This window comes from Grammomys surdaster, unplaced genomic scaffold, assembly GCF_004785775.1.
Source record: "Grammomys surdaster isolate TR1022 unplaced genomic scaffold, NIH_TR_1.0 132, whole genome shotgun sequence".
Taxonomy (NCBI): domain Eukaryota; kingdom Metazoa; phylum Chordata; class Mammalia; order Rodentia; family Muridae; genus Grammomys; species Grammomys surdaster.
This window is the reverse complement of record NW_021604590.1, coordinates 2,025,096-2,040,459: the sequence shown is the minus strand read 5'-3', so window position 1 is coordinate 2,040,459 and position 15,364 is coordinate 2,025,096. Positions and strand designations below refer to the sequence as shown.

At 45.0% G+C, this 15,364-nt stretch overlaps 1 protein-coding gene and 1 non-coding gene across 3 annotated transcripts in view; one reads left to right on the top strand and one right to left on the bottom strand.

The window, feature by feature from the left end:
* Nucleotides 1-3,195: 3,195 nt before the first annotated feature.
* Nucleotides 3,196-3,330, bottom strand: LOC114616800. The gene has a single exon (XR_003710691.1). It is a non-coding gene; the product is annotated as a small nucleolar RNA SNORA24 (small nucleolar RNA).
* Nucleotides 3,331-5,166: 1,836 nt separating this feature from the next.
* Lpin2 (lipin 2) overlaps nt 5,167-15,364 on the top strand; it is a 65,887-nt gene continuing 55,689 nt past the window's right edge. Inside the window, exon 1 of one of the 2 annotated variants that reach the window (XM_028762191.1) lies at nt 5,167-5,245. The gene's annotated coding sequence lies outside the window, so the exon portion shown is untranslated. Of the gene's footprint in view, nt 5,246-9,979; nt 10,053-15,364 lie in introns of those variants that run through there. The other variant, XM_028762190.1, reaches the window with a different exon arrangement.

The window sequence follows — 15,364 nt, the reverse complement described above, 5'->3', positions numbered from 1 at the left end:
CAGGTCAATGCTGACTTTCTGCCTTCTGGGCTTCTGGCCTCCATCCTATATATTGCTGTCTTAGTTTCTTGCCAACTTGTAGACTTTTCTGGAATATATTTTACACATTTCACCTTGTGGAAGGCACGAAGAAAGCCTTGAACATGTGGGATCCTGAGTGAACGTGTGAGCTGTTGTTAGGGGATCAGCCATATAAGGACCCTAGCCGTAGACCCAAGAGAAATGGCAAAGCACTCCTTTTTGGTCTGTGTGTGGATGTTGACAGTTCGTGCAGAACATGCCTGCTGTGGCTTTCTCTCCTGAGACATTCAGGGCCTGAAGACTGCTCCCCTACAGAGCTGCTTCTACTAAGGCTAGAACCTGTCTCCTTTATCCAGCTAAGACCATAGCCTCTGTCCTCTTGTTTATCTGTATGTAACAGCCTCACCTCTTTGTTCTGCTGTATGCAATAACCCTGCCCAGATGTATAATAAACACGCTGTGCTTCTTGGGTGCTACAGTTTTCCCCACTGAGAGTCCAGATCACTCAGTACCAGATTTGTATCTGTGTTTGTTTGTTTGTTTGTTTGTTTGTTTGTTTCATTCTCTTGCCACCAGAGGAAGGTCTGTCCCTGGTGTCATGCAGTGACTTTGTATTTTTTGCTTTTATAAAGAGAGGTGGTCTGGACCCCTAGACAAGCATATTCCTAGAAAGATAAGTTCATTTTTTATTGTCATCCAGTGTTTATTGATTGCTTGATATGCCCAGAAGAAGAGCTAAGATTGTTACCTCTATGTGGCCTAAGAAAAAAAGATCATTGATTGGGGAGAGGCAGTAGAAGACACCGAGAGAAGGTGATGGAAACTGGTGGCTAAAAATACAGGTTGGGGAACATTCTCACTTACACTTGAAAGCCAATGCTGATCTCTTCAGGACTGGAGAGTAAGTGGACACAGTGTTTACAGAACCCGTGAAGTAGGTATGTGGGAGGTGGGAATGGAGAAAGGAAGGCTAACTGGGGCAGAAGTATAGTTGGATAGGAGAAAGAACTTCTAGAGTTTCAACTATGATTGACATCAGTTAATTGCATACTTAGAATTACTTGTAGACAAGATGATGAGTATTCCTAAGACAAAGAAACTAAACATAAGCCAGTTTTCTTAATTACCAATACACTTCTTACAAATGTATTGAAATGTCATGCTATGTCACCTGAAAATTTACACTATTGTGAGTCAATAAGAAATAAAGTATATCTTTTCAAAAACAGCTTTCGGAGTCCTGGAGTCCCGAGGATAATTTTCAGCACCACTAACTACAAGCTGTGGGAACTGACTTGAGTCATTCTTGTCTCTGTCTAAGTTGAATATAATTACAAAAAGAGCTGGGCATACCGTGGCAGCGCAGGAAATCCGGGCTGTCATTTGACCCAGGGAACGTCAAAGCCAGGAACAGAAAAGCTGCTTTTCTAAAGTTTCATTCCCTACCTCACCCTGTCCTTGGAGCTGCCAGGCAGGAGGGCGTAGGAGCTTTCCTCTTAACTCCAGAGAAAGCTCTCTTTCAGATTTAAAGACACATTTTCTCCTTCTTGACTTGGGTTCTTTGGTACTTTTAGAGTTTGGGAAATAACAGGCAGGAAGGAAACATCTTGCAGACAACTTCTGCTTTTCTTCTCCCCAGCAGACTTCCCCAAGACGAACGGTATGCCTGCTGAATTCTTGTAAAGAGGAGCGTGCAGGGAGAAATATGAAAGTTAATATTTTAAAAGTTGTCACACTGCAGAGGGACCAGCAGAAGCACATAGAACAGGAGAGAAAACTGGAGCAAAGGGGAGCACTGAAGATGTGCTTCTAGGGAAGTCAGACTTTTTACTGAAGGCAAAAGACTGGCAAGGACAGATCTACCCAAACCAGGGTAGGTGGTTAGGATTACTGGCCAGAGGGATGGAAAGAAAGCTCTCTTGCCCTTCTGGATTTTCAGAGGAATGGAGAGATTTACTGCAACTAGGGAGAGGTCACATATTGGTCAGTCGAAGAGGATGTGACATGTGGCTGCTGTGGCCATTCTGCAGAGGACTTTAGACAGTAGACGTGCTGAGGTAGGATGTACGTGTGATGACAGTACTGGAATTGAGACTCTTCCCTAGGCTTCTGACAAAGATGACTAAATGTTTGGGAGCGCCATTAGCTGGGATATGAGATTCTGGACTAGGGTCAAAGGGGAGTGCAAAGGGTGGACTAGAATCTGACATCATTGTGAAAGCCACCTAGCACATGCACATAGATTTCTGAGGTGTTCAGCTGACAAGAGGAGGAAGGAGCTTCAAGGAAATGGTGGTCAAGAGCATGTCTGGAGATGCTGGTCCCAAAGAGAGTCTGCCATGTTTGGCTTCGAGAGGGGCCTTGGTGATTTTAGCCTGGACAGTATCATGGGTGGAGGAGGGACGGGCTTTCAAGGGAGGAGCTTCATGCTGTTCTAGGTAGCTGGGCCTGGTAATGCAGCCACTATGGGAAAAGTAGACAGCTTGAATAAGAGTGTTTCCTAAGTTAGAAAGAAGGAAGGTGGTAGAGGTCCATCTTTACAGATCTCACAGGTCACTAAATCCTCCTAAGATTTATTGAGCTTAAATAGGAAAAGAATAAAGACAAATTAACCTCACATGGAAGATAGCTGACACACATTAGCGAGCTCCAAGTGTTTGATTAGGATGAACCATACCTTTGTGGAAATTAAACCTAATTAAAAGTTTGAGGTGCTCTTTATGAGTGGCTTGTATGTATTTTGAAGTCCACTATTTGAGGTCACAGACTCATGTATGGGACACAGATAAGTTTATGAGCACAATTACAAGTGAGGGAGAGTTTGCTGAAGACCGAATTGGAGAGGACGCCCACCATTTTTGTTTTAAGCTTCGTCAGGAACCAGGCTTTGACCCAGAAAACACCTTATGTAAATACTTGCTGAAAGAATGTTCATGCTTATATTGAAAACTGTGGCATATTAATATTCAAAACACCCATTTCCCAACATTTAAGTTGAAGAAACACTGTAATAAGGTATCATGCAAGACCTTAGCAACTGTCATTTTGGGGTTTTTTTGATACACTGACTTTTATTTATTTAACATTACCCACCAGTGATGAGTTCAGGTACTACCTAGAAACATTTTAGTAATAGTTTAGCAAAGCATGCCTATTCTGCTTCTTAATTGTCAAGAATGTTACTTGGGCAAATAAGAAACAGACACCAGGTAAACAGAGACAACTTTGCCAATAAATAAGAATATGCTGTTTCATGGCTCATAGCAGGAGGCTGCAATACACAGAGGGAAATCCTGAAAGTACACAGAAAGATGTCTATTCTTAAACAAAACATCAAGATAGCGGGAACCTCCAGAGTCCAAACATCTTGAGTCAAACTACATTAGGGGCAACAAGGCCTTCTCTCTTTGAAATGGGAGAAGACACATCTAGACTAGAAGACAGATGATTGGTGAGAGAAGGTTCCTGGCGGTGAAACTGGAAGGTGGTAAGGTCAGAGGGTGAGGAGAGACTTGGGCAGTGAAACAGATGGGAGTTGGGTGTGCCTGGGGGAAGTGGAGGGACAGTCAACAAATATTTAATTAGTTCCTACTCTGCCTCAGTAGTAGTATAAATCAAGCAGCCACCAGAGAATGAGGAAAATACTAGAAACATGAACCAATCCTTCTGAGTAAGGTGTCAAACCCCAGAGGGGGCGGTGACAGAGGAAGGGCGGGTTGTCTGTTGCTTCCTGCATGATGAAAGAAAGGAAGCTTGAGAATATTTCCCTCCCAAGGTAGGAGGTAATGAAACTATCCCTAGAGAAACGGGAAAAGTCAAGATGGAGAATGAGAAGCTAGAAAACAAACAGTAACAGCGTGTTCTACAGTCCACGCTGCAAGCTACATTGGGCTCTCTCTGTGGGAATCACAGTGTGTAATACTCAAAGCGCCCCATCAGGAAGGTGTTGCTTGTATCCAGTGCATGGAAATGGGGACTGAGGACTGGGACCTTTGGGTTTAGTTGCACTTCCCCACAGCGGAATAAGATCCCTCGAACATTTATGGGAAAGTTTCCTTGAAAAAATTTCTCTCACTGATGTATCAGATGAAAAGCCACACCGAAGTGAAAAATCCCAGTAGGCTTGGGTGTCTCTGCGGGGCTTTGGTTACTAACTACTGAGGCAACCTGGTTGAATTCCACGCAGTGGTACTTGGGCGGGGAAATGAAAGGTTTCCTGGGTCCCAGCATAGCCTTTGCCCATCAGGCTTCATTGTTGCAAAGAAACGGCTGCGCCCAGGCCCAGGCCCATCCATCCCGGACAGAGTTTGTATAAATGCATGGCTTAGCAGCCCCGAGATTGTGTATGTTCACGCTCGTGGTGCACACGAAGAAATTAACAAGCATTTAGAAGTGATGCCATGGGCTTCCACCTCTACTTCCATCGAAAGGACCGGCTGCAGCAAAACAAGACAAAAAGCAGCAGAAGCCGCTAACACTCGCAGCTGCAGCTAACGTTAAAGTGCACTTTTTTAAGTAGGAGGAGTTATCACTGAGCTCCGAGGGTAAATAAGGAAAGATACGGGTTCTGCAGTGATCCCATGATGGTGCACTCGCGTTACACGGGGATAACGTTTTCACATCATTATGCAGTAGACTGTTTGCACTCTTTTGGGCAGCGGGGCTCTGAAGCCCGGCGCTGCGCTGCAAGGTTGCCATGGGGACCGGAGGAAACTTTTTTTCTTTCTTTTTTTTTTCTTTTTTGTTTTTTCGAGACAAGGTTTCTCTGTGTAGTCCTGGCTGTCCTGGAACTCACTCTGTAGACCAGGCTGGCCTCGAACTCAGAAATCCGCCTGCCTCTGCCTCCCAAGTGCTGGGATTAAAGACGTGCGCCACCACCACCCGGCTCGGAGGAAACTTTTTAAAGCGCTCTCCCGAGGCCCGCGCCGGCGTCGAGCCGCTCTCTCCCTGCGGGGGCCTAGGGCTCGCGGCGCGCGGCCGGCGGGGGCGGAGCTCGCGTCACGTGGCCGGGGCGGGGCGGGGCGTGCGCGCAGTCTACCGCCAGCTCGGCCGCCGCCGCCGCTGCCGCCGCCGCCGCCGCGTCCCATTCATGAGGCCCGGCGGGCTCGGCTGTGGCCCGCGGCTCCGGAGGCGGCGGCCCCGCCCCCTGCTCGCCCGCTTCTCGCCGCAGCCCGCCCTAGCCGCACGACAGTCCGCGGAGTGAGAGCCGCGCGCGGTGCCGCAGGTAAGCGGCTGGAGACAGCGCCAGGGGTTCCCGGGGGCCGCGTCCCCGCTCGCGGCCTCGCCTCGCGTGGGCCACGTAGCCGCGGCCGCGCCGCCCGAGGACGCGCGGGCGTCTGCGGAGACCCCCGCGTCGGCAGCGGTCCTCGGGGCCCTGCGCGGCGCGGCCGGGGACTGCAGCCCCGGGCCTGGGGGAGGGGGTGCCGGCGCGCGGTCGCGGTCATCCCCCGGCCGGGGCTGGCGAGGTGCAGTTATTCCCTCAGGCCGTTGGCTTGCCCGCCGCCGCCTCCTGGAGGCCGTGGACCGGGTTCAGATGTGAGTACCCTGCTGCCGGCGACCCCCGGGGCCCTGGAAGGTCTTGGTTGCTGTGGGAGCCGGAGCTCTACGGCCCAGTTTTGAGCGCCGCGGATCTACCCCAGCATAAGAAAATTATTTTCATTCAAATTTAGGATGGCGTTTCGGAGACATAATTTATGCAAAACAAGACTAGGAAGATCGCCCTCGCTTTCAGAAAGTACTGGAACGCTGGATACTTGGAGAGGCTCTGAGGGGTTACTGAAGTAGCGGCCACACGTATTTTTAATGCATCTTTGAGACTTAAAAAAAAAATTAAAAATTGAAACTGAGTCTCTTGCTTGGAGCTGAAGCGCGTTGGCCCAGCGGTAGGATGCTGGTTAAGCTGTTACTGAACCCCGCCTCACTAATTTAAAACGTTAGGATAACGCAAGTTCAATTTTGAAATCTATTTTGGGATCATTCGCCAGTTAGTTTATGTGTTGATCTGACGTTTGTTTTCACTGGCTTAATACTAAGAAGCGTGGCAGGTGATGCTCAACTGGGTTAGCAACACGGCCAGCCACCAGGTGTGGAGGGGACAGGTGCTTTAGCCCTTGTTGGGCTGCCCTGCCCCGTGTGCCCTCTCACATTGCCTGTGGGTAGCCAACTACGGGACTTCCTCCTCCCAGTTAAATGTGTTCTTGATTGTGTTTTATCGGACCCAGGGATCTTCGTGTTTGAAGTAGTAGCAGAATAGCTGTAGAATGCTAGAAATGAGATGGCTGGTTCTGCATTCCCATTTGGCAAAATTGAGACTCAGCCAGAAGAAGCTCTATACTTAGGGATCTCTGGAAATGGGAGCCTTTGAAAACCCTTGAACGCCAAGTGCAGTTAAGCAGATAAAGGGATAAAGGTCGGGGCTTTGTTTCTTGAATTGCTGTATGCCCGTTCTCATTCACTTAGCATTGTGCGTTTTGGTTTACTGACTGGACTACCCCCTGAACTGGGCACAGAATCCCTGCAGGCAAGACTCCAATAGCTGTTCATTACCAAGCACAGAGGCTGGCTTTTAGAAGAGCTTTGGTTGGGGCTTCTTGAATGAACGGAAGAAGCTACAAGCAGTTTGTCCTTGTAGGTCACTGGGAGCCAGTGGATCTTCCTGAAATGAAATGATCAAATTTTCTTGTATGGTATGCCATGGGTGGATAATCTTGGTGCTACCAAAGGTCAGAGGTGGTCAAAGGTTAGGCCGGTGAACATTGTGGTGGACATTTTGTTGTGTTTAAATATTAATATTCGACTTAAATATAGCATGGGCCACTGCAGCTATTCTCTCTGATGGTATGCATAATATACTTCAGCAATGGAACACAGAGCTGGAACCATTCTTGCTGGGAGGTACACTGGGCTGCCTCCCTTAGGTGACACAGCCTGTGGGCAGGTTTTTAAGCCTAAGTTAAGTCTTTGTGTCTTTTCATTGATACCTTCTGTCTGGCCCCAGGGCCTGTCATTTTGTGTAGGGGTGGGGCTGTAGGATTTGTACCTGCTCTGTCAGTTGGTAGGCAGTGTTGCAGGAGTTTATTTGGAACTTTGCTTTAGCTGTGTCTGATTGCCTCATTGCTAAGTAAGTTAATACTTTTGGCTTAGGTACAGGGTCCTAGGACCTATCTATCACCTTCATGGCAAAATAGCTCTTGGGTTTGTAGTCAGGGCTGCAGTTGGCTGAATTCTGTGTAAATTATGTCTCATTAAAACATTGGGATAGCTGGAAGATACACCCTAGAGTGATAACACTCTGGTGATGTCTTGATAATAAACTTTACATGTTTTTTTGAGACGGTCTCATATAGATAGTTCAGGTCTTGAATTTGCTATGCATTGTGTGCCACCATAATTGGTTTAGGAGGTTCTGAGACTTGAACCCAGGGCTCTGTGCCTGCTAGGCAAGTACTCTACCAACTGAGCTGTATCCTAAGCCCCCTGTAATAAAGTATTTGAATACATTTTCTTACTCACTTTGCTAACAGTTTCCCAATTTGGGGATCTACCTCCCCTACCATGTCATAGGTGGATGTGTGCACTTGTGTTCATGTAAGCAAAGAAGAGAGTCAGATGCCCTCCTCTCTTCCTGTATACCATATTCTTTCGGGACAGGTTCTCTTCCTGAACACAGAGGTCATATATTTAGTTACTCTGCTAAGGCAGCAAGTCTGACTCAAGTCACCCAGTCCTAGGGTAAAGGGCGTGTGAGAAACTAGTGGTGCTGGAATTTGAACCTAGGTCTTCATGGTTATACAGCAAACTTTTTTAGCCAGTGCTCGATCTTTTTTATACAGTACTCAGCCACAGCAGTGTATTTAATAACGAAACACTTCACATGTCTTGGTCCTATTTTTTTTAGGATGAATATATGAGGAAAAATCACTCATTCTTGGGGCCAGACGAAATCAGTAGGGATCCCTAACTATCAGTAGCAACCCATATGCAGTGGTGGGATGGCCACAGGACTACTACCCTGTCCATTCTAGTTTGTCCTCCTCACCTCCCCCTGTTGTTTATGGCAGGAAGCTTGAGTTGATGATCTCCTACTGTTGTTACATTCTGGAAGGAGATAAGAGGAAGGAAAAGAAGGAGAGAGGTTGCCCCAGTTGTAATCCCAGCACTTTGGAATCCAGAGGCAGAAGGAACTCACCAGTTCCACGATTAGCTAGCCTGGGGTACAGAGTGAGACCTTATCTCAAAACGAAGCAAAAACAAAAAACAAAAAACAAAAACAAACAACAAAACAAAACCCAAGAATATGTTAGACTTTGTTACATTGTAAGATTTGTACCCTGGGATGTGACTTAGAACAACATGAACACTTCTAGCTTGATTCTCTGACTGCAGTTGAGTCTTTTTAAAACAGCTTTTTACATTTACTGATTTGTGAACCTGTGCGTGTATATTTCTGGAGCCAGTGTTCTTTCACCACATGGGTTCCAGGAATCAACCTCAGGTTGTCAGGCTTTCTGACAAGTGCTGCCATCTCACGGGCTTTAAGGGTCCTTTGTTCCGAAAGCCTTGGGATATTAACATTCAGTGATTTTTTTGTTTTGTTTTTAACTGGTAAATTTAGAGAGCTGTTAGTGATGTTACTAAGAAATAAGGAAAGAAGGTAGACCCCTAACTTGTATATTATGTTAAAACTTGTCACCTCCATCTCACCTCCATGAAAAGCCAAGGGAGTGTCTGATAATAGTTTTAGAATTCTTTTGAATTATTAGGGTCACAGTTGAGAAAGGTGGTGTGGTGGGGAAAGCCTCTCTGGTTTACAGGACAGCACTTTTTCTTACTCTTTGAGATTAAAATTTGTAATTAGGTGCTTTTCCTTATGTGTAGTGACACACACTTTGAATAGGAACTGCTGTCCAGCGTAAGTGTTGTGTCTTTGGTGTGTGGACAGTGGTTTCCAGAAGAGCAGACCTAGTGGGGTGGTGGCGGTGATTGCTTTCTCACCCAGCCCATATCCAGGTTCTCAGAGGGCTCTCACGTCTCTGTTAACTTTTCTAGCTGTAACTGAACACTAAATTAAATACCACTTGACTATCTCATTTCATATCTTCATTTGCTTCTTGTATTCCCTCCATGTGTTGCTGAGTAGTGTGTGCATTGTCTCAACTCATCATTTTTATCAGCCAGAAATATGAAATGTTAAGTGTTGGTTTATAAATCTTAAGTTGTCTTCCACTCTTGTCTCTCCTGCTCTGGAATATGCAGTGATCCATTCTTAGTTTTCATCCTTGTTCCCTGAGTTTTTGGCTTTTTTCTCCGCAGACACTAATGCCCCCACCTCCCTGCGTCTTGATTAACTTCTGCTTTAGGCATCAACCCCCTCACATGTGGCGACATGCTCCCTTGTGTTCTGCTGCTTGGGGATCTCTCTGGAATCAGCTTTGGAGTCCTTGTAGTTGTTAGTCATTATCAGAGTGAATAGCTTGTCTTCTTAAACGTTCTGACGTTCTATGTAGGCAGAGCCCCTTTGATTTTTTTCTTTGGTGATGTAACCTTGAGTCCAAGTCCTGGGAAAGTTAGTCCTTGGGGGTACAGCAAAGTCTAGTGAGAAAGTAGGACTTGAGGATTGGGGGCAGGTTGGGCTGACACCTGTGGAGTAGGTGTATCGAGGTAGGATCTGTAGCTGCACATGCTTCTGTAGTGAGAGGAGGCCTCAGAGCAGATATGCACAGGAGTGCTAGTGGGGGCAGAGGCACTGCCGAGACCTGTGAGCTCGTTGCATTGGGGTGTGCTTTAAGGTTGGGAGTGTTCTCTCATTATTTTTGGAGTAATAGTTGAAATTTAAGTAGCATCTAGTGAGGCTTAGTGAGACCAGAGTTGTAAAGTTTGGGAAACATGATTAGAAACAAATATTTCAATGAGAAGATTCTAGATTTGATCTTCATGGTTACATCATTCTTTTTATCAGATAAAGAGGAGGAACTACAGACAGGAAAAACATCCTTCAGAAGTGCCAAGATTGGTCCAGGAAGAGAAGATAGGTATGCAGTATCAAGTAACTTCTTTAGTTGCTGGTTGAACTTTTGCTTTTATATTCTGAAATGAAATTCCTGAAATGTATTGGAAGGGATAGTTGACACAAGAATTTTTATCTAAACACTCATTTTTAAATCTATATAGTACAATGGCTTCTTTTTTGGAAACATTGGACCCCCGATCTTCCTACTTTACCTCCCAAGGGCTCTACCATGCCTGACTAAAAAAAAAAATTTAAATAAAAAGTTACTAAATTTTAAACAGAAAGCTCATTGATTAGGACTGAGATGGAACAGTGTTATCTGATGATTTGGTTATGTGATGTTTTGAACTGTTACCTACTATGTCAGTAGTTAACATGAATTCGGAGCTTGGATTGGTGTTGCTTGGATTGTGCTGTGGTATTTTCCCCAGTGTTTGAGTCTGTAAATTTGTGATGTTTAGGAAAGGAAGTGCTTCTCTGAGGAGAGACTTTAAGTCAGGAATGTCTGGGCTTCATGAAGCATCTGTGGAAAAACCCTTTTTAAAGTGATGTACTCGTCCTTATTTTCCTTTTTAAACACACCGAAACATCTATCCACACACTAAATTTCCTTAAGCTGCCTTGCCGTTGTTTTTGGTGAGTAAGAGGCACCAATCTGACAGCCGTAACAGCCAATTAAATATAAAGAATGACTTAAAGAGACACAGTGATTTACAAAGTGTCCTGGACAAATGCCTAATAGAAAGGTTGGTTTACAGTTGTAAGGCTTTCTAATGGCTCGTGGCTTACCTAGTAAAGTAGCTACCTAACCAGTGTGATGTGAAAGGTCAACCTTCAGAATCAGAGGCTTCAGTATGGTCCATACTCTCAGCTTAGTCTGTCGTGTGGTGTGATGCCTGCTAGACTCATCTAAGGATCTGTCTCAGCCTTATAAAAGCTGGTTATTGCTACTACGGTCACCTGATTGTTGACACCTTCTTTGGGCAGGCGTGTGCTGAGAGATTTACACTATGTTGTAAGAGTCACAATGATCCTGCTACGTAGAGATAATGGCCCTGTTTTCTATGTGAGACTTCTGAAGCTAAGAGATGTTGGGAAGGCCAGACAATTCCCCATGGCAGATAGCCACCCTCCATTGCCCCTTAGGCCTTCCTGCCCAAGGATTTACAATTTATATGCATTTACTTGACATCCCTAAATCAACTGTAGGAATCTGTTTTTACTTAAATTTGATAGAACAAAGAAACTATTCTTAATGCCAGCATTTATAAACTGGTAGTAGAGGGCTCCTCTGAGGAGCCTTGGGTTTCTCTGACCATTTATATACAAGGCCATTTGAGTCAGAGAGAGAAAAGCATCTGGGAAAATACTGGCATTGAAGAGGTCTCACCAGTGCCTGTTAGGTACTTGGTCTGGGATGAGTTGGGCATCCTCCAGCTGATGTTTCCTGCGTACCTATCACTAGGGTGAGACTGGGTTAGAAGAAATGTTTATGACTGTCTTTCAGGTAGGGAAGGTGGTTCTATGTCATTCTTGGGAAGGAGGAAAAATGGCTGTTGGACTGTTTGATACATGCTTGTTTGTCAGTAGCCACTGTGCTGCTGCCTTGAAGGATTTCCTTCGGTAATTTTGACTGTTCTGACTTGAGAGTATACACCAGCTCCCCTCAGTATAGTACTGAACAGGAAGAGCATTGACCTGTCAGCACGGGATGAAGGAGTACCTGTCGCCTTCTGTGTTCAGAGTCTGGTTCCATCACAGCAGTACCCAGCTGAGACCTCAGTACAGCAGATGGGTCTTGTTTGTCCTTCAGGGCTTTCCTCACAGTGTCACTTGACTCACTCAGTACCTACAGTACAGTACCTCAGATAAGGTCCCTGTGATGGGAACTCTTACTTTATATAGTAGAAAAACTGAGTGGCTAGGAATCTTTCATTTAAAGACACACATTTAGAACCCTGAACACACTTAAAGTGTATTAGCATATATTTCTCATGATACTTTTGGTACATGGTTGACTGGGTTGTCTCGTGTTGGAGACCTGCATGCCTGGCCGCTTGGCTCTGTCTGATATTAGATGAGGGAGTGTGTTAAAGAACACCTACCTGGAAGTCAAGAGCCAGGCTGCGAGGTGAGGGCGAGGTTTTTCGGGGCAAAGGGAAACCTGAAAGTAACGTGTAGTGCTACTGGGGAAGTGAAGGAGCCGTCTTACATATAAAGCAGGGTTCTCTAAACCGAGGCACTGAGGGTCGGGGGTGGGATTCAGCCTAGATGATAGAGAATGAGAGGTGAAGAAGTATCATGGGGAGAGCTCCCGGGTTTATATTTTTAGTGTGCACATGTTTATATTTTTAGTGTGCACAAGGATTTTTTATATGTATTTCAATGAAACCATTTTGTGTGCTTGCATAGGTTTTCTTCCGTGACTCTTACCTTCCTTGTGACGACATGAACAGTCTTGTTGCTGAGAGTTGATAAAGTTAGGAACGAATACTTTTGTGTAAACTCTAGCTCATGTTAATAAAAATTGTGAAGCATTTGAAATAATTTTATTCTGTGCATGGAAAAATACTGGTAATCCTGTGTGACAGTTTTAGTTGTCAAGTTGATACAGCCTAGGAATTAACCTGGGAAGAACACCTCAGTGAAGGGTTGTGTGCATTGGTTTGGCCTCTGGGTGCAGCTGTGGGGCTTGTCTGGATTACTTTAACTGATATGGGAAGACACAGCCTGAAAGTGGACTTCCAAGTTCCCTGTTTGGGGCTGTGGACTGTGGAAAAGTGATAAATTTGCCTGGAATAACTTCTCAGTGTAATTAATATTTATCTAATATTTAATATTTAACTAGTATAAGCAATTTTCACTGCTTATGTTTCACAGCTAAATGTATTCAGAATTAAGCATGTGCAGTGATTTTACTTTTTCCTACACATTTTGTTTTCTTTGTAATGAACAGTGGTGTGCTGACTTTCACTTCTGAACACCAGTCATGACTCCAGGCTCACATTACCTGACTGTCTGTGTTCTGTCCTGAATATCAGTCATCTCTCCTCTGTTGGGTCCCTTGTTCTGAGTCTTTGCTCATTTTCCTGCTTATTTGGAATTGTTACCTTTGAGACATTTACTTTTTTTTTTTTTTTTTTTTTAGTTTGTGGGGTTTTTTTCTCTCTCCTCCTCCATCTCTTTTAACCCTTCTAACTTTGCCTTCTCCTAATGAAGTACCTTGGTTTACAACTTTGTGTCTGTGTCCTCACCTGGGAAATACTGGCCTCACTCCTGACCTTGTTTTGTTCCTCACACCTGAGTAGGAAGCAGATATGTTACCAGAGTCTGCGGCCAGAGGGCATGAGAGCCCTGAGAATCCAGGTGCCTGGTATGCATCTCAGCTTCTCCCTACACAGAGGGTCATCTATGCCTCTGTCCTTGTGAAGTTGAGGAGGTGGCTGGCTGGCACTGGGTTCTGTTCCTCTGAGTGGGAATGTTACTGTCTTGCTTGGTGTGGTCCTGTCTGCATGGGATTCCAGAGGCTCTTGGCATTTTGTCTATTAGGATTGCCGTCGGTGGAACCTTCGTTGGTGCAGGTATGGATGGCTTCTTCCTTTGAGTCCATTTTCTAGGACTTGCATGGCTTCAGTTTGTTGTTACTTCTGTTGAGATGAGGACTGGGGGATGCCACTGTGTCCAAGACCTCCCCAGCTCTTAGAGAACTAGTCAGTGTTCTGTGGGGTGCCTCACTGTAAGTTTTCCTTACTGTTTTCTCCTCATCAGACTGGGTTGTGACTAAGGAAGACCACAGAGGGTAAAGTACCATGTGACTTAGTGGCTGCCATGCCTTTGATCAACAGATTGACGTTGTGTGTTTCAGATTTTTCTCTACTCGAAACCTAATCTGTATTTTTTTTAATGTATAAGAAGTTTGTAGGGGGCGGTAGGGGATGGATGGTAGTGGGGGGATGTTTGGGGGGGCTTCCCTTCTTACATGAGGGGGTACTGGAAGGAAAGGAAGGGCTGATATTGGGTTGTAAAGTGAATAAATAAATTTAATAAAAAATGTTTATGTTTTGTTTGTATGTATGTGTGTGCGTCATATGTGTGCCTGATACCTGTGGAAGTCAGAAGGGAGTGTTGGATTCCCTGGAACTGGAGTTACAAATGGTTGTGAGATACCATGTGGTGCTGAGAACTGAACGTAGGTCTTTTGTAAGAGCAACAGGTTCTCTTAACTGCTGAGCCAGCTCTCTGGCCCCTCTCCGTTTATTTATCTATTGTTTATTTATTTACTTACTGGGGAGGATGTTTCTCAGTGAGTGTGTGGAGGTCAGAGGACAACCTTCCAGGAACTGGTTCTTTATTTACACATTGTTAAGGTAGGGTCTGTCTCCCTTGTTTTTGCTGCTGTGCTGGGTACGAAAGAAGCCTCACCCCATCCTAGTTCTCTGATCCTCACCGTTCAACTCCCCAACCATCCTGCTGGCCCTAGTTTATGTCTTCTAGAAATTACTCTCCCTCTCCCAGCTGACATCTAAAGGGTGGGAATTACCCATGTCATTTTTGAGAGTACAGTATCTGGATATTTGGAATTTTATATGAGTAATAAGTATCTCATTCCAGTTGATTAGTTCAGATTATTTGCTTGCATTGGAATAGACTTACAGAGTCTCTGATACTGTGGATTATGATGTGATACTGTGTGTGTGTGTGTATAGTTTGTGAGGGCCTTAAAACAAAGTGTGGGCTTAGTAGCTTGAACAATAGGAATTCATTGTCTCAGAGTTGACTGATGCTAAGATCAGGGCTGTCTGCAAGGGTGGTTTTTGTTTTCTTTGTCTTCACCTTCTTTTGTGTATGTATCCATTCCAAATCTTCTGTTTGTGAGGACTCCTTTTACATTGGATTAGGGTCCACTTGTTTTTGGAGGTGGGGTATGGTCTCTCTATGTAGCCCTTGCTATCCTAAAACTCAAGATCTGCCTGCCTCTGCTTACTAAGTACTGGAGTTACAGGCCACCATACCTGGCAACATCATTTTACTTTGATTATTTATTTGTAAAGTTTTTTTTTTTTTTCTGAGTTAAGGTCACATTCTGAAGAACTAGAACCAGAACTTTGATTTCCTGTCTCAGAAGACACTCTCCATTCCCCAGTAGCATCAGTGAAGGGTAGATAGGTCATGGAGGTTTTTGTTCACTTGTGTGTAAGCGCTAAAATCTCTGCGGATTGTCAGATGTTCGATAGTTGATCGTGCTTCGTTCTTACTTGCTTTCTAAGGTAAGTCAAAGATTGGCAAGAACGAAGAACCCAACTGTTGGGCCTGGTGCAACAGAGTGAGTCTGGT